Consider the following 16,965-nt stretch of genomic DNA (forward strand, 5'->3'; position numbering starts at 1 on the left):
TGGAGTCTCTGTTCTCTCCACCACTCTCTCCCTCGCTTTACCCATCTCCGGTGCTGTTTTACTGCTGCTATCTTGTAGATCACGGATCTCCACAGCGGGAGCTCACACAAGTGCGGCCGTTTCGCTCAGCGGTCAGGCTCCGCCCCCCTCCGTTGACCTTTTTGAACCTGAAAATTGTGTTAGTTTCTCTATGAGATAGTAAAAGAAGGTTCAAATTGAACAGCTGCTGTCAACGGCCATTCTAAGCTGAATGTGCCTGCTCTTGTCAGATCGCAGCAGCAATGCAGCTTAAGGCTTGGCAAGTACCAGCATGGGAGACTGGCTGGGAATCCCAAGTTCCGTTGACCTTTTTGAACCTGAAAATTGTGTTAGTTTCTCTATGAGATAGTAAAAGAAGGTTCAAATTGAACAGCTGCTGTCAACGGCCATTCTAAGCTGAATGTGCCTGCTCTCGTCAGATCGCAGCAGCAATGCAGCTTAAGGCTTGGCAAGTACCAGCATGGGAGACTGGCTGGGAATCCCAAGTTCCGTTGACCTTTTTGAACCTGAAAATTGTGTTAGTTTCTCTATGAGATAGTAAAAGAAGGTTCAAACTGAACAGCTGCTGTCAACGGCCATTCTAAGCTGAATGTGCCTGCTCTTGTCAGATCGCAGCAGCAATGCAGCTTAAGGCTTGGCAAGTACCAGCATGGGAGACTGGCTGGGAATCCCAAGTTCCGTTGACCTTTTTGAACCTGAAAATTGTGTTAGTTTCTCTATGAGATAGTAAAAGAAGGTTCAAATTGAACAGCTGCTGTCAACGGCCATTCTAAGCTGAATGTGCCTGCTCTCGTCAGATCGCAGCAACAATGAAGCTTAAGGCTTGGCAAGTACCAGCATGGGAGACTGGCTGGGAATCCCAAGTTCCGTTGACCTTTTTGAACCTGAAAATTGTGTTAGTTTCTCTATGAGATAGTAAAAGAAGGTTCAAATTGAACAGCTGCTGTCAACGGCCATTCTAAGCTGAATGTGCCTGCTCTCATCAGATCGCAGCAGCAATGCAGCTTAAGGCTTGGCAAGTACCAGCATGGGAGACTGGCTGGGAATCCCAAGTTCCGTTGACCTTTTTGAACCTGAAAATTGTGTTAGTTTCTCTATGAGATAGTAAAAGAAGGTTCAAATTGAACAGCTGCTGTCAACGGCCATTCTAAGCTGAATGTGCCTGCTCTCGTCAGATCGCAGCAGCAATGCAGCTTAAGGCTTGGCAAGTACCAGCATGGGAGACTGGCTGGGAATCCCAAGTTCCGTTGACCTTTTTGAACCTGAAAATTGTGTTAGTTTCTCTATGAGATAGTAAAAGAAGGTTCAAACTGAACAGCTGCTGTCAACGGCCATTCTAAGCTGAATGTGCCTGCTCTCGTCATATCGCAGCAGCAATGCAGCTTAAGGCTTGGCAAGTACCAGCATGGGAGACTGGCTGGGAATCCCAAGTTCCGTTGACCTTTTTGAACCTGAAAATTGTGTTAGTTTCTCTATGAGATAGTAAAAGAAGGTTCAAATTGAACAGCTGCTGTCAACGGCCATTCTAAGCTGAATGTGCCTGCTCTCGTCAGATCGCAGCAGCAATGCAGCTTAAGGCTTGGCAAGTACCAGCATGGGAGACTGGCTGGGAATCCCAAGTTCTGTTGACCTTTTTGAACCTGAAAATTGTGTTAGTTTTTCTATGAGATAGTAAAAGAAGGTTCAAATTGAACAGCTGCTGTCAACGGCCATTCTAAGCTGAATGTGCCTGCTCTCGTCAGATCGCAGCAGCAATGCAGATTAAGGCTTGGCAAGTACCAGCATGGGAGACTGGCTGGGAATCCCAAGTTCTGTTGACCTTTTTGAACCTGAAAATTGTTAGTTTCTCTGTCAAAGATGGTAAAAGAAGGTTCATATTGAACAGCTGCTGTCAACGGCCATTCTAAGCTGAATGTGCCTGCTCTCGTCAGATCGCAGCAGCAATGCAGCTTAAGGCTTGGCAAGTACCAGCATGGGAGACTGGCTGGGAATCCCAAGTTCCGTTGACCTTTTTGAACCTGAAAATTGTGTTAGTTTCTCTATGAGATAGTAAAAGAAGGTTCAAATTGAACAGCTGCTGTCAACGGCCATTCTAAGCTGAATGTGCCTGCTCTCATCAGATCGCAGCAGCAATGCAGCTTAAGGCTTGGCAAGTACCAGCATGGGAGACTGGCTGGGAATCCCAAGTTCCGTTGACCTTTTTGAACCTGAAAATTGTGTTAGTTTCTCTATGAGATAGTAAAAGAAGGTTCAAATTGAACAGCTGCTGTCAACGGCAATTCTAAGCTGAATGTGCCTGCTCTCGTCAGATCGCAGCAGCAATGCAGCTTAAGGCTTGGCAAGTACCAGCATGGGAGACTGGCTGGGAATCCCAAGTTCTGTTGACCTTTTTGAACCTAAAAATTGTGTTAGTTTTTCTATGAGATAGTAAAAGAAGGTTCAAATTGAACAGCTGCTGTCAACGGCCATTCTAAGCTGAATGTGCCTGCTCTCGTCAGATCGCAGCAGCAATGCAGATTAAGGCTTGGCAAGTACCAGCATGGGAGACTGGCTGGGAATCCCAAGTTCTGTTGACCTTTTTGAACCTGAAAATTGTTAGTTTCTCTGTCAAAGATGGTAAAAGAAGGTTCAAATTGAACAGCTGCTGTCAACGGCCATTCTAAGCTGAATGTGCCTGCTCTCGTCAGATCGCAGCAGCAATGCAGCTTAAGGCTTGGCAAGTACCAGCATGGGAGACTGGCTGGGAATCCCAAGTTCCGTTAACCTTTTTGAACCTGAAAATTGTGTTAGTTTCTCTATGAGATAGTAAAAGAAGGTTCAAATTGAACAGCTGCTGTCAACGGCCATTCTAAGCTGAATGTGCGTGCTCTTGTCGGATCACAGCAACGATGCGGCTTAAGGCTTGGCAAGTACCAGCATGGGAGACTGGCTGCGAATCCCAAGTTCCGTTGACCTTTTTGAACCTGAAAATTGTGTTAGTTTCTCTATGAGATAGTAAAAGAAGGTTCAAATTGAACAGCTGCTGTCATCGGCCATTCTAAGCTGAATGTGCGTGCTCTTGTCAGATCGCAGCAGCGATGCAGCTAAAGGCTTGGCAAGTACCAGCATGGGAGACTGGCTGGGAATCCCAAGTTCTGGTGACCTTTTTGAACCTGAAAATTGTGTTAGTTTCTCTATAAGATAGTAGAAGAAGGTTCAAATTGAACAACTGCTGTCAACGGCCATTCTAAGCTGAATGTGCCTGCTCTCGTCAGATCGCAGCAGCAATGCAGCTTAAGGCTTGGCAAGTACCAGCATGGGAGACTGGCTGGGAATCCCAAGTTCCGTTGACCTTTTTAAACCTGAAAATTGTTAGTTTCTCTGTCAAAGATGGTAAAAGAAGGTTCAAATTGAACAGCTGCTGTCCACGGCCATTCTAAGCTGAATGTGCCTGCTCTCGTCAGATCGCAGCAGCAATGCAGCTTAAGGCTTGGCAAGTACCAGCATGGGAGACTGGCTGGGAATCCCAAGTTCCGTTGTCCTTTTTGAACCTGAAAATTGTGTTAGTTTCTCTATGAGATAGTAAAAGAAGGTTCAAACTGAACAGCTGCTGTCAACGGCCATTCTAAGCTGAATATGCCTGCTCTCGTCAGATCGCAGCAGCAATGCAGCTTAAGGCTTGGCAAGTACCAGCATGGGAGACTGGCTGGGAATCCCAAGTTCCGTTGACCTTTTTGAACCTGAAAATTGTGTTAGTTTCTCTATGAGATAGTAAAAGAAGGTTCAAACTGAACAGCTGCTGTCAACGGCCATTCTAAGCTGAATGTGCCTGCTCTCGTCAGATCGCAGCATCAATGCAGCTTAAGGCTTGGCAAGTACCAGCATGGGAGACTGGCTGGGAATCCCAAGTTCCGTTGACCTTTTTGAACCTGAAAATTGTTAGTTTCTCTATCAAAGATGGTAAAAGAAGGTTCAAATTGAACAGCTGCTGTCAACGGCCATTCTAAGCTGAATGTGCCTGCTCTCGTCAGATCGCAGCAGCAATGCAGCTTAAGGCTTGGCAAGTACCAGCATGGGAGACTGGCTGGGAATCCCAAGTTCCGTTGACCTTTTTGAACCTGAAAATTGTGTTAGTTTCTCTATGAGATAGTAAAAGAAGGTTCAAACTGAACAGCTGCTGTCAACGGCCATTCTAAGCTGAATGTGCCTGCTCTCGTCAGATCGCAGCAGCAATGCAGCTTAAGGCTTGGCAAGTACCAGCATGGGAGACTGGCTGGGAATCCCAAGTTCCGTTGACCTTTTTGAACCTGAAAATTGTGTTAGTTTCTCTATGAGATAGTAAAAGAAGGTTCAAACTGAACAGCTGCTGTCAACGGCCATTCTAAGCTGAATGTGCCTGCTCTCGTCAGATCGCAGCATCAATGCAGCTTAAGGCTTGGCAAGTACCAGCATGGGAGACTGGCTGGGAATCCCAAGTTCCGTTGACCTTTTTGAACCTGAAAATTGTGTTAGTTTCTCTATGAGATAGTAAAAGAAGGTTCAAATTGAACAGCTGCTGTCAACAGCCATTCTAAGCTGAATGTGCCTTCTCTCGTCAGATCGCAGCAGCAATGCAGCTTAAGGCTTGGCAAGTACCAGCATGGGAGACTGGCAGGGAATCCCAAGTTCTGTTGACCTTTTTGAACCTGAAAATTGTGTTAGTTTCTCTATGAGATAGTAAAAGAAGGTTCAAATTGAACAGCTGCTGTCAACGGCCATTCTAAGCTGAATGTGCGTGCTCTTGTCGGATCACAGCAGCGATGCGGTTTAAGGCTTGGCAAGTACCAGCATGGGAGACTGGCTGCGAATCCCAAGTTCCGTTGACCTTTTTGAACCTGAAAATTGTGTTAGTTTCTCTATAAGATAGTAAAAGAAGGTTCAAACTGAACAGCTGCTGTCAACGGCCATTCTAAGCTGAATGTGCCTGCTCTCGTCAGATCGCAGCATCAATGCAGCTTAAGGCTTGGCAAGTACCAGCATGGGAGACTGGCTGGGAATCCCAAGTTCCGTTGACCTTTTTGAACCTGAAAATTGTGTTAGTTTCTCTATGAGATAGTAAAAGAAGGTTCAAATTGAACAGCTGCTGTCAACGGCAATTCTAAGCTGAATGTGTGTGCTCTTGTCAGATCGCAGCAGCGATGCAGCTAAAGGCTTGGCAAGTACCAGCATGGGAGACTGGCTGGGAATCCCAAGTTCTGGTGACCTTTTTGAACCTGAAAATTGTGTTAGTTTCTCTATAAGATAGTAGAAGAAGGTTCAAATTGAACAACTGCTGTCAACGGCCATTCTAAGCTGAATGTGCCTGCTCTCGTCAGATCGCAGCAGCAATGCAGCTTAAGGCTTGGCAAGTACCAGCATGGGAGACTGGCTGGGAATCCCAAGTTCCGTTAACCTTTTTGAACCTGAAAATTGTGTTAGTTTCTCTATGAGATAGTAAAAGAAGGTTCAAATTGAACAGCTGCTGTCAACGGCAATTCTAAGCTGAATGTGCCTGCTCTCGTCAGATCGCAGCAGCAATGCAGCTTAAGGCTTGGCAAGTACCAGCATGGGAGACTGGCTGGGAATCCCAAGTTCCGTTGACCTTTTTGAACCTGAAAATTGTGTTAGTTTCTCTATGAGATAGTAAAAGAAGGTTCAAATTGAACAGCTGCTGTCAACGGCCATTCTAAGCTGAATGTGCGTGCTCTCGTCAGATCGCAGCAGCAATGCAGCTTAAGGCTTGGCAAGTACCAGCATGGGAGACTGGCTGGGAATCCCAAGTTCCGTTGACCTTTTTGAACCTGAAAATTGTGTTAGTTTCTCTATGAGATAGTAAAAGAAGGTTCAAACTGAACAGCTGCTGTCAACGGCCATTCTAAGCTGAATGTGCCTGCTCTCGTCAGATCGCAGCAGCAATGCAGCTTAAGGCTTGGCAAGTACCAGCATGGGAGACTGGCTGGGAATCCCAAGTTCCGTTGACCTTTTTGAACCTGAAAATTGTGTTAGTTTCTCTATGAGATAGTAAAAGAAGGTTCAAATTGAACAGCTGCTGTCAACGGCCATTCTAAGCTGAATGTGCCTGCTCTCGTCAGATCGCAGCAGCAATGCAGCTTAAGGCTTGGCAAGTACCAGCATGGGAGACTGGCTGGGAATCCCAAGTTCCGTTGACCTTTTTGAACCTGAAAATTGTTAGTTTCTCTGTCAAAGATGGTAAAAGAAGGTTCAAATTGAACAGCTGCTGTCAACGGCCATTCTAAGCTGAATGTGCCTGCTCTCGTCAGATCGCAGCAGCAATGCAGCTTAAGGCTTGGCAAGTACCAGCATGGGAGACTGGCTGGGAATCCCAAGTTCCGTTGACCTTTTTGAACCTGAAAATTGTGTTAGTTTCTCTATGAGATAGTAAAAGAAGGTTCAAACTGAACAGCTGCTGTCAACGGCCATTCTAAGCTGAATGTGCCTGCTCTCGTCAGATCGCAGCAGCAATGCAGCTTAAGGCTTGGCAAGTACCAGCATGGGAGACTGGCTGGGAATCCCAAGTTCCATTGACCTTTTTGAACCTGAAAATTGTGTTAGTTTCTCTATGAGATAGTAAAAGAAGGTTCAAACTGAACAGCTGCTGTCAACGGCCATTCTAAGCTGAATGTGCCTGCTCTCGTCAGATCGCAGCATCAATGCAGCTTAAGGCTTGGCAAGTACCAGCATGGGAGACTGGCTGGGAATCCCAAGTTCCGTTGACCTTTTTGAACCTGAAAATTGTGTTAGTTTCTCTATGAGATAGTAAAAGAAGGTTCAAATTGAACAGCTGCTGTCAACAGCCATTCTAAGCTGAATGTGCCTGCTCTCGTCAGATCGCAGCAGCAATGCAGCTTAAGGCTTGGCAAGTACCAGCATGGGAGACTGGCTGGGAATCCCAAGTTCCGTTGACCTTTTTGAACCTGAAAATTGTGTTAGTTTCTCTATGAGATAGTAAAAGAAGGTTCAAACTGAACAGCTGCTGTCAACGGCCATTCTAAGCTGAATGTGCCTGCTCTCGTCAGATCGCAGCAGCAATGCAGCTTAAAGCTTGGCAAGTACCAGCATGGGAGACTGGCTGGGAATCCCAAGTTCCGTTGACCTTTTTGAACCTGAAAATTGTGTTAGTTTCTCTATGAGATAGTAAAAGAAGGTTCAAATTGAACAGCTTCTGTCAACAGCCATTCTAAGCTGAATGTGCCTGCTCTCGTCAGATCGCAGCAGCAATGCAGCTTAAGGCTTGGCAAGTACCAGCATGGGAGACTGGCTGGGAATCCCAAGTTCTGTTGACCTTTTTGAACCTGAAAATTGTGTTAGTTTCTCTATGAGATAGTAAAAGAAGGTTCAAATTGAACAGCTGCTGTCAACGGCCATTCTAAGCTGAATGTGCCTGCTCTCGTCAGATCGCAGCAGCAATGCAGCTTAAGGCTTGGCAAGTACCAGCATGGGAGACTGGCTGGGAATCCCAAGTTCCGTTGACCTTTTTGAACCTGAAAATTGTGTTAGTTTCTCTATGAGATAGTAAAAGAAGGTTCAAACTGAACAGCTGCTGTCAACGGCCATTCTAAGCTGAATGTGCCTGCTCTCGTCAGATCGCAGCATCAGTGCAGCTTAAGGCTTGGCAAGTACCAGCATGGGAGACTGGCTGGGAATCCCAAGTTCCGTTGACCTTTTTGAACCTGAAAATTGTGTTAGTTTCTCTATGAGATAGTAAAAGAAGGTTCAAATTGAACAGCTGCTGTCAACAGCCATTCTAAGCTGAATGTGCCTGCTCTCGTCAGATCGCAGCAGCAATGCAGCTTAAGGCTTGGCAAGTACCAGCATGGGAGACTGGCTGGGAATCCCAAGTTCTGTTGACCTTTTTGAACCTGAAAATTGTGTTAGTTTCTCTATGAGATAGTAAAAGAAGGTTCAAATTGAACAGCTGCTGTCAACGGCCATTCTAAGCTGAATGTGCCTGCTCTCGTCAGATCGCAGCAGCTTAAGGCTTGGCAAGTACCAGCATGGGAGACTGGCTGGGAATCCCAAGTTCCGTTGACCTTTTTGAACCTGAAAATTGTGTTAGTTTCTCTATGAGATAGTAAAAGAAGGTTCAAATTGAACAGCTGCTGTCAACGGCCATTCTAAGCTGAATGTGCCTGCTCTCGTCAGATCGCAGCAGCAATGCAGCTTAAGGCTTGGCAAGTACCAGCATGGGAGACTGGCTGGGAATCCCAAGTTCCGTTAACCTTTTTGAACCTGAAAATTGTGTTAGTTTCTCTATGAGATAGTAAAAGAAGGTTCAAATTGAACAGCTGCTGTCAACGGCCATTCTAAGCTGAATGTGCGTGCTCTTGTCGGATCACAGCAGCGATGCGGCTTAAGGCTTGGCAAGTACCAGCATGGGAGACTGGCTGCGAATCCCAAGTTCCGTTGACCTTTTTGAACCTGAAAATTGTGTTAGTTTCTCTATAAGATAGTAAAAGAAGGTTCAAACTGAACAGCTGCTGTCAACGGCCATTCTAAGCTGAATGTGCCTGCTCTCGTCAGATCGCAGCAGCAATGCAGCTTAAGGCTTGGCAAGTACCAGCATGGGAGACTGGCTGGGAATCCCAAGTTCCGTTGACCTTTTTGAACCTGAAAATTGTGTTAGTTTCTCTATGAGATAGTAAAAGAAGGTTCAAATTGAACAGCTGCTGTCAACGGCCATTCTAAGCTGAATGTGCGTGCTCTTGTCGGATCACAGCAGCGATGCGGCTTAAGGCTTGGCAAGTACCAGCATGGGAGACTGGCTGCGAATCCCAAGTTCCGTTGACCTTTTTGAACCTGAAAATTGTGTTAGTTTCTCTATGAGATAGTAAAAGAAGGTTCAAACTGAACAGCTGCTGTCAACGGCCATTCTAAGCTGAATGTGCCTGCTCTCGTCAGATCGCAGCATCAATGCAGCTTAAGGCTTGGCAAGTACCAGCATGGGAGACTGGCTGGGAATCCCAAGTTCTGTTGACCTTTTTGAACCTGAAAATTGTGTTAGTTTCTCTATGAGATAGTAAAAGAAGGTTCAAATTGAACAGCTGCTGTCAACAGCCATTCTAAGCTGAATGTGCCTGCTCTCGTCAGATCGCAGCAGCAATGCAGCTTAAGGCTTGGCAAGTACCAGCATGGGAGACTGGCTGGGAATCCCAAGTTCTGTTGACCTTTTTGAACCTGAAAATTGTGTTAGTTTCTCTATGAGATAGTAAAAGAAGGTTCAAATTGAACAGCTGCTGTCAACGGCCATTCTAAGCTGAATGTGCCTGCTCTCGTCAGATCGCAGCAGCTTAAGGCTTGGCAAGTACCAGCATGGGAGGCTGGCTGGGAATCCCAAGTTCCGTTGACCTTTTTGAACCTGAAAATTGTGTTAGTTTCTCTATGAGATAGTAAAAGAAGGTTCAAATTGAACAGCTGCTGTCAACGGCCATTCTAAGCTGAATGTGCCTGCTCTCGTCAGATCGCAGCAGCTTAAGGCTTGGCAAGTACCAGCATGGGAGGCTGGCTGGGAATCCCAAGTTCCGTTGACCTTTTTGAACCTGAAAATTGTGTTAGTTTCTCTATGAGATAGTAAAAGAAGGTTCAAATTGAACAGCTGCTGTCAACGGCCATTCTAAGCTGAATGTGCCTGCTCTCGTCAGATCGCAGCAGCAATGCAGCTTAAGGCTTGGCAAGTACCAGCATGGGAGACTGGCTGGGAATCCCAAGTTCCGTTAACCTTTTTGAACCTGAAAATTGTGTTAGTTTCTCTATGAGATAGTAAAAGAAGGTTCAAATTGAACAGCTGCTGTCAACGGCCATTCTAAGCTGAATGTGCGTGCTCTTGTCGGATCACAGCAGCGATGCGGCTTAAGGCTTGGCAAGTACCAGCATGGGAGACTGGCTGCGAATCCCAAGTTCCGTTGACCTTTTTGAACCTGAAAATTGTGTTAGTTTCTCTATAAGATAGTAAAAGAAGGTTCAAACTGAACAGCTGCTGTCAACGGCCATTCTAAGCTGAATGTGCCTGCTCTCGTCAGATCGCAGCAGCAATGCAGCTTAAGGCTTGGCAAGTACCAGCATGGGAGACTGGCTGGGAATCCCAAGTTCCGTTGACCTTTTTGAACCTGAAAATTGTGTTAGTTTCTCTATGAGATAGTAAAAGAAGGTTCAAATTGAACAGCTGCTGTCAACGGCCATTCTAAGCTGAATGTGCGTGCTCTTGTCAGATCGCAGCAGCGATGCAGCTAAAGGCTTGGCAAGTACCAGCATGGGAGACTGGCTGGGAATCCCAAGTTCTGGTGACCTTTTTGAACCTGAAAATTGTGTTAGTTTCTCTATAAGATAGTAGAAGAAGGTTCAAATTGAACAACTGCTGTCAACGGCCATTCTAAGCTGAATGTGCCTGCTCTCGTCAGATCGCAGCAGCAATGCAGCTTAAGGCTTGGCAAGTACCAGCATGGGAGACTGGCTGGGAATCCCAAGTTCCGTTGACCTTTTTGAACCTGAAAATTGTGTTAGTTTCTCTATGAGATAGTAAAAGAAGGTTCAAATTGAACAGCTGCTGTCAACGGCCATTCTAAGCTCAATGTGCCTGCTCTCGTCAGATCGCAGCAGCAATGCAGCTTAAGGCTTGGCAAGTACCAGCATGGGAGACTGGCTGGGAATCCCAAGTTCCGTTGACCTTTTTGAACCTGAAAATTGTTAGTTTCTCTGTCAAAGATGGTAAAAGAAGGTTCAAATTGAACAGCTGCTGTCAACGGCCATTCTAAGCTGAATGTGCCTGCTCTCGTCAGATCGCAGCAGCAATGCAGCTTAAGGCTTGGCAAGTACCAGCATGGGAGACTGGCTGGGAATCCCAAGTTCCGTTGAGCTTTTTGAACCTGAAAATTGTGTTAGTTTCTCTATGAGATAGTAAAAGAAGGTTCAAATTGAACAGCTGCTGTCAACGGCCATTCTAAGCTGAATGTGCGTGCTCTCGTCAGATCGCAGCAGCAATGCAGCTTAAGGCTTGGCAAGTACCAGCATGGGAGACTGGCTGGGAATCCCAAGTTCCGTTGACCTTTTTGAACCTGAAAATTGTGTTAGTTTCTCTATGAGATAGTAAAAGAAGGTTCAAATTGAACAGCTGCTGTCAACGGCCATTCTAAGCTCAATGTGCCTGCTCTCGTCAGATCGCAGCAGCAATGCAGCTTAAGGCTTGGCAAGTACCAGCATGGGAGACTGGCTGGGAATCCCAAGTTCCGTTGACCTTTTTGAACCTGAAAATTGTTAGTTTCTCTGTCAAAGATGGTAAAAGAAGGTTCAAATTGAACTGCTGCTGTCAACGGCCATTCTAAGCTGAATGTGCCTGCTCTCGTCAGATCGCAGCAGCAATGCAGCTTAAGGCTTGGCAAGTACCAGCATGGGAGACTGGCTGGGAATCCCAAGTTCCGTTGACCTTTTTGAACCTGAAAATTGTTTTAGTTTCTCTATGAGATAGTAAAAGAAGGTTCAAACTGAACAGCTGCTGTCAACGGCCATTCTAAGCTGAATGTGCCTGCTCTCGTCAGATCGCAGCAGCAATGCAGCTTAAGGCTTGGCAAGTACCAGCATGGGAGACTGGCTGGGAATCCCAAGTTCCGTTGACCTTTTTGAACCTGAAAATTGTGTTAGTTTCTCTATGAGATAGTAAAAGAAGGTTCAAACTGAACAGCTGCTGTCAACGGCCATTCTAAGCTGAATGTGCCTGCTCTCGTCAGATCGCAGCATCAATGCAGCTTAAGGCTTGGCAAGTACCAGCATGGGAGACTGGCTGGGAATCCCAAGTTCCGTTGACCTTTTTGAACCTGAAAATTGTGTTAGTTTCTCTATGAGATAGTAAAAGAAGGTTCAAATTGAACAGCTGCTGTCAACAGCCATTCTAAGCTGAATGTGCCTGCTCTCGTCAGATCGCAGCAGCAATGCAGCTTAAGGCTTGGCAAGTACCAGCATGGGAGACTGGCTGGGAATCCCAAGTTCCGTTGACCTTTTTGAACCTGAAAATTGTGTTAGTTTCTCTATGAGATAGTAAAAGAAGGTTCAAATTGAACAGCTGCTGTCAACGGCCATTCTAAGCTGAATGTGCCTGCTCTCGTCAGATCGCAGCAGCAATGCAGCTTAAGGCTTGGCAAGTACCAGCATGGGAGACTGGCTGGGAATCCCAAGTTCCGTTGACCTTTTTGAACCTGAAAATTGTTAGTTTCTCTGTCAAAGATGGTAAAAGAAGGTTCAAATTGAACAGCTGCTGTCAACGGCCATTCTAAGCTGAATGTGCCTGCTCTCGTCAGATTGCAGCAGCAATGCAGCTTAAGGCTTGGCAAGTACCAGCATGGGAGACTGGCTGGGAATCCCAAGTTCCGTTGACCTTTTTGAACCTGAAAATTGTGTTAGTTTCTCTATGAGATAGTAAAAGAAGGTTCAAACTGAACAGCTGCTGTCAACGGCCATTCTAAGCTGAATGTGCCTGCTCTCGTCAGATCGCAGCAGCAATGCAGCTTAAGGCTTGGCAAGTACCAGCATGGGAGACTGGCTGGGAATCCCAAGTTCCGTTGACCTTTTTGAACCTGAAAATTGTGTTAGTTTCTCTATGAGATAGTAAAAGAAGGTTCAAACTGAACAGCTGCTGTCAACGGCCATTCTAAGCTGAATGTGCCTGCTCTCGTCAGATCGCAGCATCAATGCAGCTTAAGGCTTGGCAAGTACCAGCATGGGAGACTGGCTGGGAATCCCAAGTTCCGTTGACCTTTTTGAACCTGAAAATTGTGTTAGTTTCTCTATGAGATAGTAAAAGAAGGTTCAAATTGAACAGCTGCTGTCAACAGCCATTCTAAGCTGAATGTGCCTGCTCTCGTCAGATCGCAGCAGCAATGCAGCTTAAGGCTTGGCAAGTACCAGCATGGGAGACTGGCTGGGAATCCCAAGTTCCGTTGACCTTTTTGAACCTGAAAATTGTGTTAGTTTCTCTATGAGATAGTAAAAGAAGGTTCAAATTGAACAGCTGCTGTCAACGGCCATTCTAAGCTGAATGTGCCTGCTCTCGTCAGATCGCAGCAGCAATGCAGCTTAAGGCTTGGCAAGTACCAGCATGGGAGACTGGCTGGGAATCCCAAGTTCCGTTGACCTTTTTGAACCTGAAAATTGTGTTAGTTTCTCTATGAGATAGTAAAAGAAGGTTCAAACTGAACAGCTGCTGTCAACGGCCATTCTAAGCTGAATGTGCCTGCTCTCGTCAGATCGCAGCAGCAATGCAGCTTAAGGCTTGGCAAGTACCAGCATGGGAGACTGGCTGGGAATCCCAAGTTCCGTTGACCTTTTTGAACCTGAAAATTGTGTTAGTTTCTCTATGAGATAGTAAAAGAAGGTTCAAACTGAACAGCTGCTGTCAACGGCCATTCTAAGCTGAATGTGCCTGCTCTCGTCAGATCGCAGCATCAATGCAGCTTAAGGCTTGGCAAGTACCAGCATGGGAGACTGGCTGGGAATCCCAAGTTCCGTTGACCTTTTTGAACCTGAAAATTGTGTTAGTTTCTCTATGAGATAGTAAAAGAAGGTTCAAATTGAACAGCTTCTATCAACAGCCATTCTAAGCTGAATGTGCCTGCTCTCGTCAGATCGCAGCAGCAATGCAGCTAAAGGCTTGGCAAGTACCAGCATGGGAGACTGGCTGGGAATCCCAAGTTCTGTTGACCTTTTTGAACCTGAAAATTGTGTTAGTTTCTCTATGAGATAGTAAAAGAAGGTTCAAATTGAACAGCTGCTGTCAACGGCCATTCTAAGCTGAATGTGCCTGCTCTCGTCAGATCGCAGCAGCAATGCAGCTTAAGGCTTGGCAAGTACCAGCATGGGAGACTGGCTGGAAATCCCAAGTTCCGTTGACCTTTTTGAACCTGAAAATTGTGTTAGTTTCTCTATGAGATAGTAAAAGAAGGTTCAAACTGAACAGCTGCTGTCAACGGCCATTCTAAGCTGAATGTGCCTGCTCTCGTCAGATCGCAGCATCAATGCAGCTTAAGGCTTGGCAAGTACCAGCATGGGAGACTGGCTGGGAATCCCAAGTTCCGTTGACCTTTTTGAACCTGAAAATTGTGTTAGTTTCTCTATGAGATAGTAAAAGAAGGTTCAAATTGAACAGCTGCTGTCAACAGCCATTCTAAGCTGAATGTGCCTGCTCTCGTCATATCGCAGCAGCAATGCAGCTTAAGGCTTGGCAAGTACCAGCATGGGAGACTGGCTGGGAATCCCAAGTTCTGTTGACCTTTTTGAACCTGAAAATTGTGTTAGTTTCTCTATGAGATAGTAAAAGAAGGTTCAAATTGAACAGCTGCTGTCAACGGCCATTCTAAGCTGAATGTGCCTGCTCTTATCAGATCGCAGCAGCTTAAGGCTTGGCAAGTACCAGCATGGGAGACTGGCTGGGAATCCCAAGTTCTGTTGACCTTTTTGAACCTGAAAATTGTGTTAGTTTCTCTATGAGATAGTAAAAGAAGGTTCAAATTGAACAGCTGCTGTCAACGGCCATTCTAAGCTGAATGTGCCTGCTCTCGTCAGATCGCAGCAGCAATGCAGCTTAAGGCTTGGCAAGTACCAGCATGGGAGACTGGCTGGGAATCCCAAGTTCCGTTGACCTTTTTGAACCTGAAAATTGTTAGTTTCTCTGTCAAAGATGGTAAAAGAAGGTTCAAATTGAACAGCTGCTGTCAACGGCCATTCTAAGCTGAATGTGCCTGCTCTCGTCAGATCGCAGCAGCAATGCAGCTTAAGGCTTGGCAAGTACCAGCATGGGAGACTGGCTGGGAATCCCAAGTTCCGTTGACCTTTTTGAACCTGAAAATTGTGTTAGTTTCTCTATGAGATAGTAAAAGAAGGTTCAAATTGAACAGCTGCTGTCAACGGCCATTCTAAGCTGAATGTGCCTGCTCTCGTCAGATCGCAGCAGCTTAAGGCTTGGCAAGTACCAGCATGGGAGACTGGCTGGGAATCCCAAGTTCCGTTGACCTTTTTGAACCTGAAAATTGTGTTAGTTTCTCTATGAGATAGTAAAAGAAGGTTCAAACTGAACAGCTGCTGTCAACGGCCATTCTAAGCTGAATGTGCCTGCTCTCGTCAGATCGCAGCAGCAATGCAGCTTAAGGCTTGGCAAGTACCAGCATGGGAGACTGGCTGGGAATCCCAAGTTCCGTTGACCTTTTTGAACCTGAAAATTGTGTTAGTTTCTCTATGAGATAGTAAAAGAAGGTTCAAATTGAACAGCTGCTGTCAACGGCCATTCTAAGCTGAATGTGCCTGCTCTCGTCAGATCGCAGCAGCAATGCAGCTTAAGGCTTGGCAAGTACCAGCATGGGAGACTGGCTGGGAATCCCAAGTTCCGTTGACCTTTTTGAACCTGAAAATTGTTAGTTTCTCTGTCAAAGATGGTAAAAGAAGGTTCAAATTGAACAGCTGCTGTCAACGGCCATTCTAAGCTGAATGTGCCTGCTCTCGTCAGATCGCAGCAGCAATGCAGCTTAAGGCTTGGCAAGTACCAGCATGGGAGACTGGCTGGGAATCCCAAGTTCCGTTGACCTTTTTGAACCTGAAAATTGTGTTAGTTTCTCTATGAGATAGTAAAAGAAGGTTCAAACTGAACAGCTGCTGTCAACGGCCATTCTAAGCTGAATGTGCCTGCTCTCGTCAGATCGCAGCAGCAATGCAGCTTAAGGCTTGGCAAGTACCAGCATGGGAGACTGGCTGGGAATCCCAAGTTCCATTGACCTTTTTGAACCTGAAAATTGTGTTAGTTTCTCTATGAGATAGTAAAAGAAGGTTCAAACTGAACAGCTGCTGTCAACGGCCATTCTAAGCTGAATGTGCCTGCTCTCGTCAGATCGCAGCATCAATGCAGCTTAAGGCTTGGCAAGTACCAGCATGGGAGACTGGCTGGGAATCCCAAGTTCCGTTGACCTTTTTGAACCTGAAAATTGTGTTAGTTTCTCTATGAGATAGTAAAAGAAGGTTCAAATTGAACAGCTGCTGTCAACAGCCATTCTAAGCTGAATGTGCCTGCTCTCGTCAGATCGCAGCAGCAATGCAGCTTAAGGCTTGGCAAGTACCAGCATGGGAGACTGGCTGGGAATCCCAAGTTCCGTTGACCTTTTTGAACCTGAAAATTGTGTTAGTTTCTCTATGAGATAGTAAAAGAAGGTTCAAACTGAACAGCTGCTGTCAACGGCCATTCTAAGCTGAATGTGCCTGCTCTCGTCAGATCGCAGCAGCAATGCAGCTTAAAGCTTGGCAAGTACCAGCATGGGAGACTGGCTGGGAATCCCAAGTTCCGTTGACCTTTTTGAACCTGAAAATTGTGTTAGTTTCTCTATGAGATAGTAAAAGAAGGTTCAAACTGAACAGCTGCTGTCAACGGCCATTCTAAGCTGAATGTGCCTGCTCTCGTCAGATCGCAGCATCAATGCAGCTTAAGGCTTGGCAAGTACCAGCATGGGAGACTGGCTGGGAATCCCAAGTTCCGTTGACCTTTTTGAACCTGAAAATTGTGTTAGTTTCTCTATGAGATAGTAAAAGAAGGTTCAAATTGAACAGCTTCTGTCAACAGCCATTCTAAGCTGAATGTGCCTGCTCTCGTCAGATCGCAGCAGCAATGCAGCTTAAGGCTTGGCAAGTACCAGCATGGGAGACTGGCTGGGAATCCCAAGTTCTGTTGACCTTTTTGAACCTGAAAATTGTGTTAGTTTCTCTATGAGATAGTAAAAGAAGGTTCAAATTGAACAGCTGCTGTCAACGGCCATTCTAAGCTGAATGTGCCTGCTCTCGTCAGATCGCAGCAGCAATGCAGCTTAAGGCTTGGCAAGTACCAGCATGGGAGACTGGCTGGGAATCCCAAGTTCCGTTGACCTTTTTGAACCTGAAAATTGTGTTAGT

The 16,965-nt window shown here is 45.9% G+C and overlaps 75 pseudogenes; all 75 read left to right on the top strand.

Moving 5' to 3' along the window:
- The first annotated feature begins 228 nt into the window (after nt 1-228).
- LOC140089040 (5S ribosomal RNA) lies at nt 229-347 on the top strand (annotated as a pseudogene).
- A 70-nt stretch (nt 348-417) lies between these two features.
- On the top strand, nt 418-536 carry LOC140101476 (5S ribosomal RNA; annotated as a pseudogene).
- Nucleotides 537-606: 70 nt separating this feature from the next.
- On the top strand, nt 607-725 carry LOC140089041 (5S ribosomal RNA; annotated as a pseudogene).
- Nucleotides 726-795: 70 nt separating this feature from the next.
- On the top strand, nt 796-914 carry LOC140089091 (5S ribosomal RNA; annotated as a pseudogene).
- Nucleotides 915-984: 70 nt separating this feature from the next.
- On the top strand, nt 985-1,103 carry LOC140101625 (5S ribosomal RNA; annotated as a pseudogene).
- Nucleotides 1,104-1,173: 70 nt separating this feature from the next.
- LOC140101477 (5S ribosomal RNA) lies at nt 1,174-1,292 on the top strand (annotated as a pseudogene).
- A 70-nt stretch (nt 1,293-1,362) lies between these two features.
- LOC140095982 (5S ribosomal RNA) lies at nt 1,363-1,481 on the top strand (annotated as a pseudogene).
- A 70-nt stretch (nt 1,482-1,551) lies between these two features.
- On the top strand, nt 1,552-1,670 carry LOC140081201 (5S ribosomal RNA; annotated as a pseudogene).
- A 70-nt stretch (nt 1,671-1,740) lies between these two features.
- LOC140089361 (5S ribosomal RNA) lies at nt 1,741-1,859 on the top strand (annotated as a pseudogene).
- A 70-nt stretch (nt 1,860-1,929) lies between these two features.
- On the top strand, nt 1,930-2,048 carry LOC140101478 (5S ribosomal RNA; annotated as a pseudogene).
- A 70-nt stretch (nt 2,049-2,118) lies between these two features.
- On the top strand, nt 2,119-2,237 carry LOC140101637 (5S ribosomal RNA; annotated as a pseudogene).
- A 70-nt stretch (nt 2,238-2,307) lies between these two features.
- LOC140085527 (5S ribosomal RNA) lies at nt 2,308-2,426 on the top strand (annotated as a pseudogene).
- Nucleotides 2,427-2,496: 70 nt separating this feature from the next.
- On the top strand, nt 2,497-2,615 carry LOC140089362 (5S ribosomal RNA; annotated as a pseudogene).
- A 70-nt stretch (nt 2,616-2,685) lies between these two features.
- On the top strand, nt 2,686-2,804 carry LOC140086678 (5S ribosomal RNA; annotated as a pseudogene).
- A 448-nt stretch (nt 2,805-3,252) lies between these two features.
- LOC140101479 (5S ribosomal RNA) lies at nt 3,253-3,371 on the top strand (annotated as a pseudogene).
- A 70-nt stretch (nt 3,372-3,441) lies between these two features.
- On the top strand, nt 3,442-3,560 carry LOC140092233 (5S ribosomal RNA; annotated as a pseudogene).
- Nucleotides 3,561-3,630: 70 nt separating this feature from the next.
- On the top strand, nt 3,631-3,749 carry LOC140081584 (5S ribosomal RNA; annotated as a pseudogene).
- Nucleotides 3,750-3,819: 70 nt separating this feature from the next.
- Nucleotides 3,820-3,938, top strand: LOC140084093 (5S ribosomal RNA; annotated as a pseudogene).
- Nucleotides 3,939-4,008: 70 nt separating this feature from the next.
- On the top strand, nt 4,009-4,127 carry LOC140101480 (5S ribosomal RNA; annotated as a pseudogene).
- A 70-nt stretch (nt 4,128-4,197) lies between these two features.
- LOC140101482 (5S ribosomal RNA) lies at nt 4,198-4,316 on the top strand (annotated as a pseudogene).
- Nucleotides 4,317-4,386: 70 nt separating this feature from the next.
- LOC140084094 (5S ribosomal RNA) lies at nt 4,387-4,505 on the top strand (annotated as a pseudogene).
- A 448-nt stretch (nt 4,506-4,953) lies between these two features.
- LOC140084095 (5S ribosomal RNA) lies at nt 4,954-5,072 on the top strand (annotated as a pseudogene).
- Nucleotides 5,073-5,331: 259 nt separating this feature from the next.
- On the top strand, nt 5,332-5,450 carry LOC140086679 (5S ribosomal RNA; annotated as a pseudogene).
- Nucleotides 5,451-5,520: 70 nt separating this feature from the next.
- Nucleotides 5,521-5,639, top strand: LOC140083976 (5S ribosomal RNA; annotated as a pseudogene).
- A 70-nt stretch (nt 5,640-5,709) lies between these two features.
- LOC140087369 (5S ribosomal RNA) lies at nt 5,710-5,828 on the top strand (annotated as a pseudogene).
- A 70-nt stretch (nt 5,829-5,898) lies between these two features.
- Nucleotides 5,899-6,017, top strand: LOC140101483 (5S ribosomal RNA; annotated as a pseudogene).
- Nucleotides 6,018-6,087: 70 nt separating this feature from the next.
- On the top strand, nt 6,088-6,206 carry LOC140101485 (5S ribosomal RNA; annotated as a pseudogene).
- A 70-nt stretch (nt 6,207-6,276) lies between these two features.
- LOC140101486 (5S ribosomal RNA) lies at nt 6,277-6,395 on the top strand (annotated as a pseudogene).
- A 70-nt stretch (nt 6,396-6,465) lies between these two features.
- LOC140087956 (5S ribosomal RNA) lies at nt 6,466-6,584 on the top strand (annotated as a pseudogene).
- Nucleotides 6,585-6,654: 70 nt separating this feature from the next.
- Nucleotides 6,655-6,773, top strand: LOC140084451 (5S ribosomal RNA; annotated as a pseudogene).
- Nucleotides 6,774-6,843: 70 nt separating this feature from the next.
- On the top strand, nt 6,844-6,962 carry LOC140090147 (5S ribosomal RNA; annotated as a pseudogene).
- Nucleotides 6,963-7,032: 70 nt separating this feature from the next.
- On the top strand, nt 7,033-7,151 carry LOC140091301 (5S ribosomal RNA; annotated as a pseudogene).
- A 70-nt stretch (nt 7,152-7,221) lies between these two features.
- LOC140081908 (5S ribosomal RNA) lies at nt 7,222-7,340 on the top strand (annotated as a pseudogene).
- Nucleotides 7,341-7,410: 70 nt separating this feature from the next.
- On the top strand, nt 7,411-7,529 carry LOC140101489 (5S ribosomal RNA; annotated as a pseudogene).
- Nucleotides 7,530-7,599: 70 nt separating this feature from the next.
- Nucleotides 7,600-7,718, top strand: LOC140095770 (5S ribosomal RNA; annotated as a pseudogene).
- Nucleotides 7,719-7,788: 70 nt separating this feature from the next.
- LOC140081909 (5S ribosomal RNA) lies at nt 7,789-7,907 on the top strand (annotated as a pseudogene).
- A 251-nt stretch (nt 7,908-8,158) lies between these two features.
- Nucleotides 8,159-8,277, top strand: LOC140086680 (5S ribosomal RNA; annotated as a pseudogene).
- A 259-nt stretch (nt 8,278-8,536) lies between these two features.
- On the top strand, nt 8,537-8,655 carry LOC140101501 (5S ribosomal RNA; annotated as a pseudogene).
- A 259-nt stretch (nt 8,656-8,914) lies between these two features.
- Nucleotides 8,915-9,033, top strand: LOC140085635 (5S ribosomal RNA; annotated as a pseudogene).
- Nucleotides 9,034-9,103: 70 nt separating this feature from the next.
- On the top strand, nt 9,104-9,222 carry LOC140081910 (5S ribosomal RNA; annotated as a pseudogene).
- Nucleotides 9,223-9,654: 432 nt separating this feature from the next.
- On the top strand, nt 9,655-9,773 carry LOC140086681 (5S ribosomal RNA; annotated as a pseudogene).
- Nucleotides 9,774-10,032: 259 nt separating this feature from the next.
- Nucleotides 10,033-10,151, top strand: LOC140101513 (5S ribosomal RNA; annotated as a pseudogene).
- Nucleotides 10,152-10,410: 259 nt separating this feature from the next.
- LOC140101521 (5S ribosomal RNA) lies at nt 10,411-10,529 on the top strand (annotated as a pseudogene).
- Nucleotides 10,530-10,599: 70 nt separating this feature from the next.
- On the top strand, nt 10,600-10,718 carry LOC140088550 (5S ribosomal RNA; annotated as a pseudogene).
- A 70-nt stretch (nt 10,719-10,788) lies between these two features.
- On the top strand, nt 10,789-10,907 carry LOC140088325 (5S ribosomal RNA; annotated as a pseudogene).
- A 70-nt stretch (nt 10,908-10,977) lies between these two features.
- LOC140087370 (5S ribosomal RNA) lies at nt 10,978-11,096 on the top strand (annotated as a pseudogene).
- Nucleotides 11,097-11,166: 70 nt separating this feature from the next.
- Nucleotides 11,167-11,285, top strand: LOC140088551 (5S ribosomal RNA; annotated as a pseudogene).
- Nucleotides 11,286-11,355: 70 nt separating this feature from the next.
- LOC140101522 (5S ribosomal RNA) lies at nt 11,356-11,474 on the top strand (annotated as a pseudogene).
- A 70-nt stretch (nt 11,475-11,544) lies between these two features.
- Nucleotides 11,545-11,663, top strand: LOC140101523 (5S ribosomal RNA; annotated as a pseudogene).
- Nucleotides 11,664-11,733: 70 nt separating this feature from the next.
- LOC140084452 (5S ribosomal RNA) lies at nt 11,734-11,852 on the top strand (annotated as a pseudogene).
- Nucleotides 11,853-11,922: 70 nt separating this feature from the next.
- LOC140090149 (5S ribosomal RNA) lies at nt 11,923-12,041 on the top strand (annotated as a pseudogene).
- Nucleotides 12,042-12,111: 70 nt separating this feature from the next.
- LOC140101524 (5S ribosomal RNA) lies at nt 12,112-12,230 on the top strand (annotated as a pseudogene).
- A 70-nt stretch (nt 12,231-12,300) lies between these two features.
- LOC140086961 (5S ribosomal RNA) lies at nt 12,301-12,419 on the top strand (annotated as a pseudogene).
- A 70-nt stretch (nt 12,420-12,489) lies between these two features.
- LOC140101526 (5S ribosomal RNA) lies at nt 12,490-12,608 on the top strand (annotated as a pseudogene).
- A 70-nt stretch (nt 12,609-12,678) lies between these two features.
- LOC140084453 (5S ribosomal RNA) lies at nt 12,679-12,797 on the top strand (annotated as a pseudogene).
- Nucleotides 12,798-12,867: 70 nt separating this feature from the next.
- On the top strand, nt 12,868-12,986 carry LOC140090150 (5S ribosomal RNA; annotated as a pseudogene).
- Nucleotides 12,987-13,056: 70 nt separating this feature from the next.
- LOC140101528 (5S ribosomal RNA) lies at nt 13,057-13,175 on the top strand (annotated as a pseudogene).
- Nucleotides 13,176-13,245: 70 nt separating this feature from the next.
- LOC140101529 (5S ribosomal RNA) lies at nt 13,246-13,364 on the top strand (annotated as a pseudogene).
- A 70-nt stretch (nt 13,365-13,434) lies between these two features.
- On the top strand, nt 13,435-13,553 carry LOC140084454 (5S ribosomal RNA; annotated as a pseudogene).
- A 70-nt stretch (nt 13,554-13,623) lies between these two features.
- On the top strand, nt 13,624-13,742 carry LOC140092740 (5S ribosomal RNA; annotated as a pseudogene).
- Nucleotides 13,743-13,812: 70 nt separating this feature from the next.
- Nucleotides 13,813-13,931, top strand: LOC140088419 (5S ribosomal RNA; annotated as a pseudogene).
- A 70-nt stretch (nt 13,932-14,001) lies between these two features.
- Nucleotides 14,002-14,120, top strand: LOC140084096 (5S ribosomal RNA; annotated as a pseudogene).
- A 70-nt stretch (nt 14,121-14,190) lies between these two features.
- On the top strand, nt 14,191-14,309 carry LOC140097727 (5S ribosomal RNA; annotated as a pseudogene).
- Nucleotides 14,310-14,560: 251 nt separating this feature from the next.
- Nucleotides 14,561-14,679, top strand: LOC140101530 (5S ribosomal RNA; annotated as a pseudogene).
- Nucleotides 14,680-14,749: 70 nt separating this feature from the next.
- Nucleotides 14,750-14,868, top strand: LOC140101531 (5S ribosomal RNA; annotated as a pseudogene).
- Nucleotides 14,869-15,119: 251 nt separating this feature from the next.
- On the top strand, nt 15,120-15,238 carry LOC140101532 (5S ribosomal RNA; annotated as a pseudogene).
- A 70-nt stretch (nt 15,239-15,308) lies between these two features.
- Nucleotides 15,309-15,427, top strand: LOC140101533 (5S ribosomal RNA; annotated as a pseudogene).
- Nucleotides 15,428-15,497: 70 nt separating this feature from the next.
- Nucleotides 15,498-15,616, top strand: LOC140101534 (5S ribosomal RNA; annotated as a pseudogene).
- A 70-nt stretch (nt 15,617-15,686) lies between these two features.
- LOC140087957 (5S ribosomal RNA) lies at nt 15,687-15,805 on the top strand (annotated as a pseudogene).
- A 70-nt stretch (nt 15,806-15,875) lies between these two features.
- LOC140084098 (5S ribosomal RNA) lies at nt 15,876-15,994 on the top strand (annotated as a pseudogene).
- Nucleotides 15,995-16,064: 70 nt separating this feature from the next.
- LOC140090152 (5S ribosomal RNA) lies at nt 16,065-16,183 on the top strand (annotated as a pseudogene).
- Nucleotides 16,184-16,253: 70 nt separating this feature from the next.
- On the top strand, nt 16,254-16,372 carry LOC140091302 (5S ribosomal RNA; annotated as a pseudogene).
- A 70-nt stretch (nt 16,373-16,442) lies between these two features.
- Nucleotides 16,443-16,561, top strand: LOC140084099 (5S ribosomal RNA; annotated as a pseudogene).
- A 70-nt stretch (nt 16,562-16,631) lies between these two features.
- On the top strand, nt 16,632-16,750 carry LOC140081912 (5S ribosomal RNA; annotated as a pseudogene).
- Nucleotides 16,751-16,820: 70 nt separating this feature from the next.
- On the top strand, nt 16,821-16,939 carry LOC140101535 (5S ribosomal RNA; annotated as a pseudogene).
- Nucleotides 16,940-16,965: the final 26 nt, after the last annotated feature.

This window comes from Engystomops pustulosus, chromosome 9 (genome assembly GCF_040894005.1).
Source record: "Engystomops pustulosus chromosome 9, aEngPut4.maternal, whole genome shotgun sequence".
NCBI classification, from domain to species: Eukaryota; Metazoa; Chordata; class Amphibia; order Anura; family Leptodactylidae; genus Engystomops; species Engystomops pustulosus.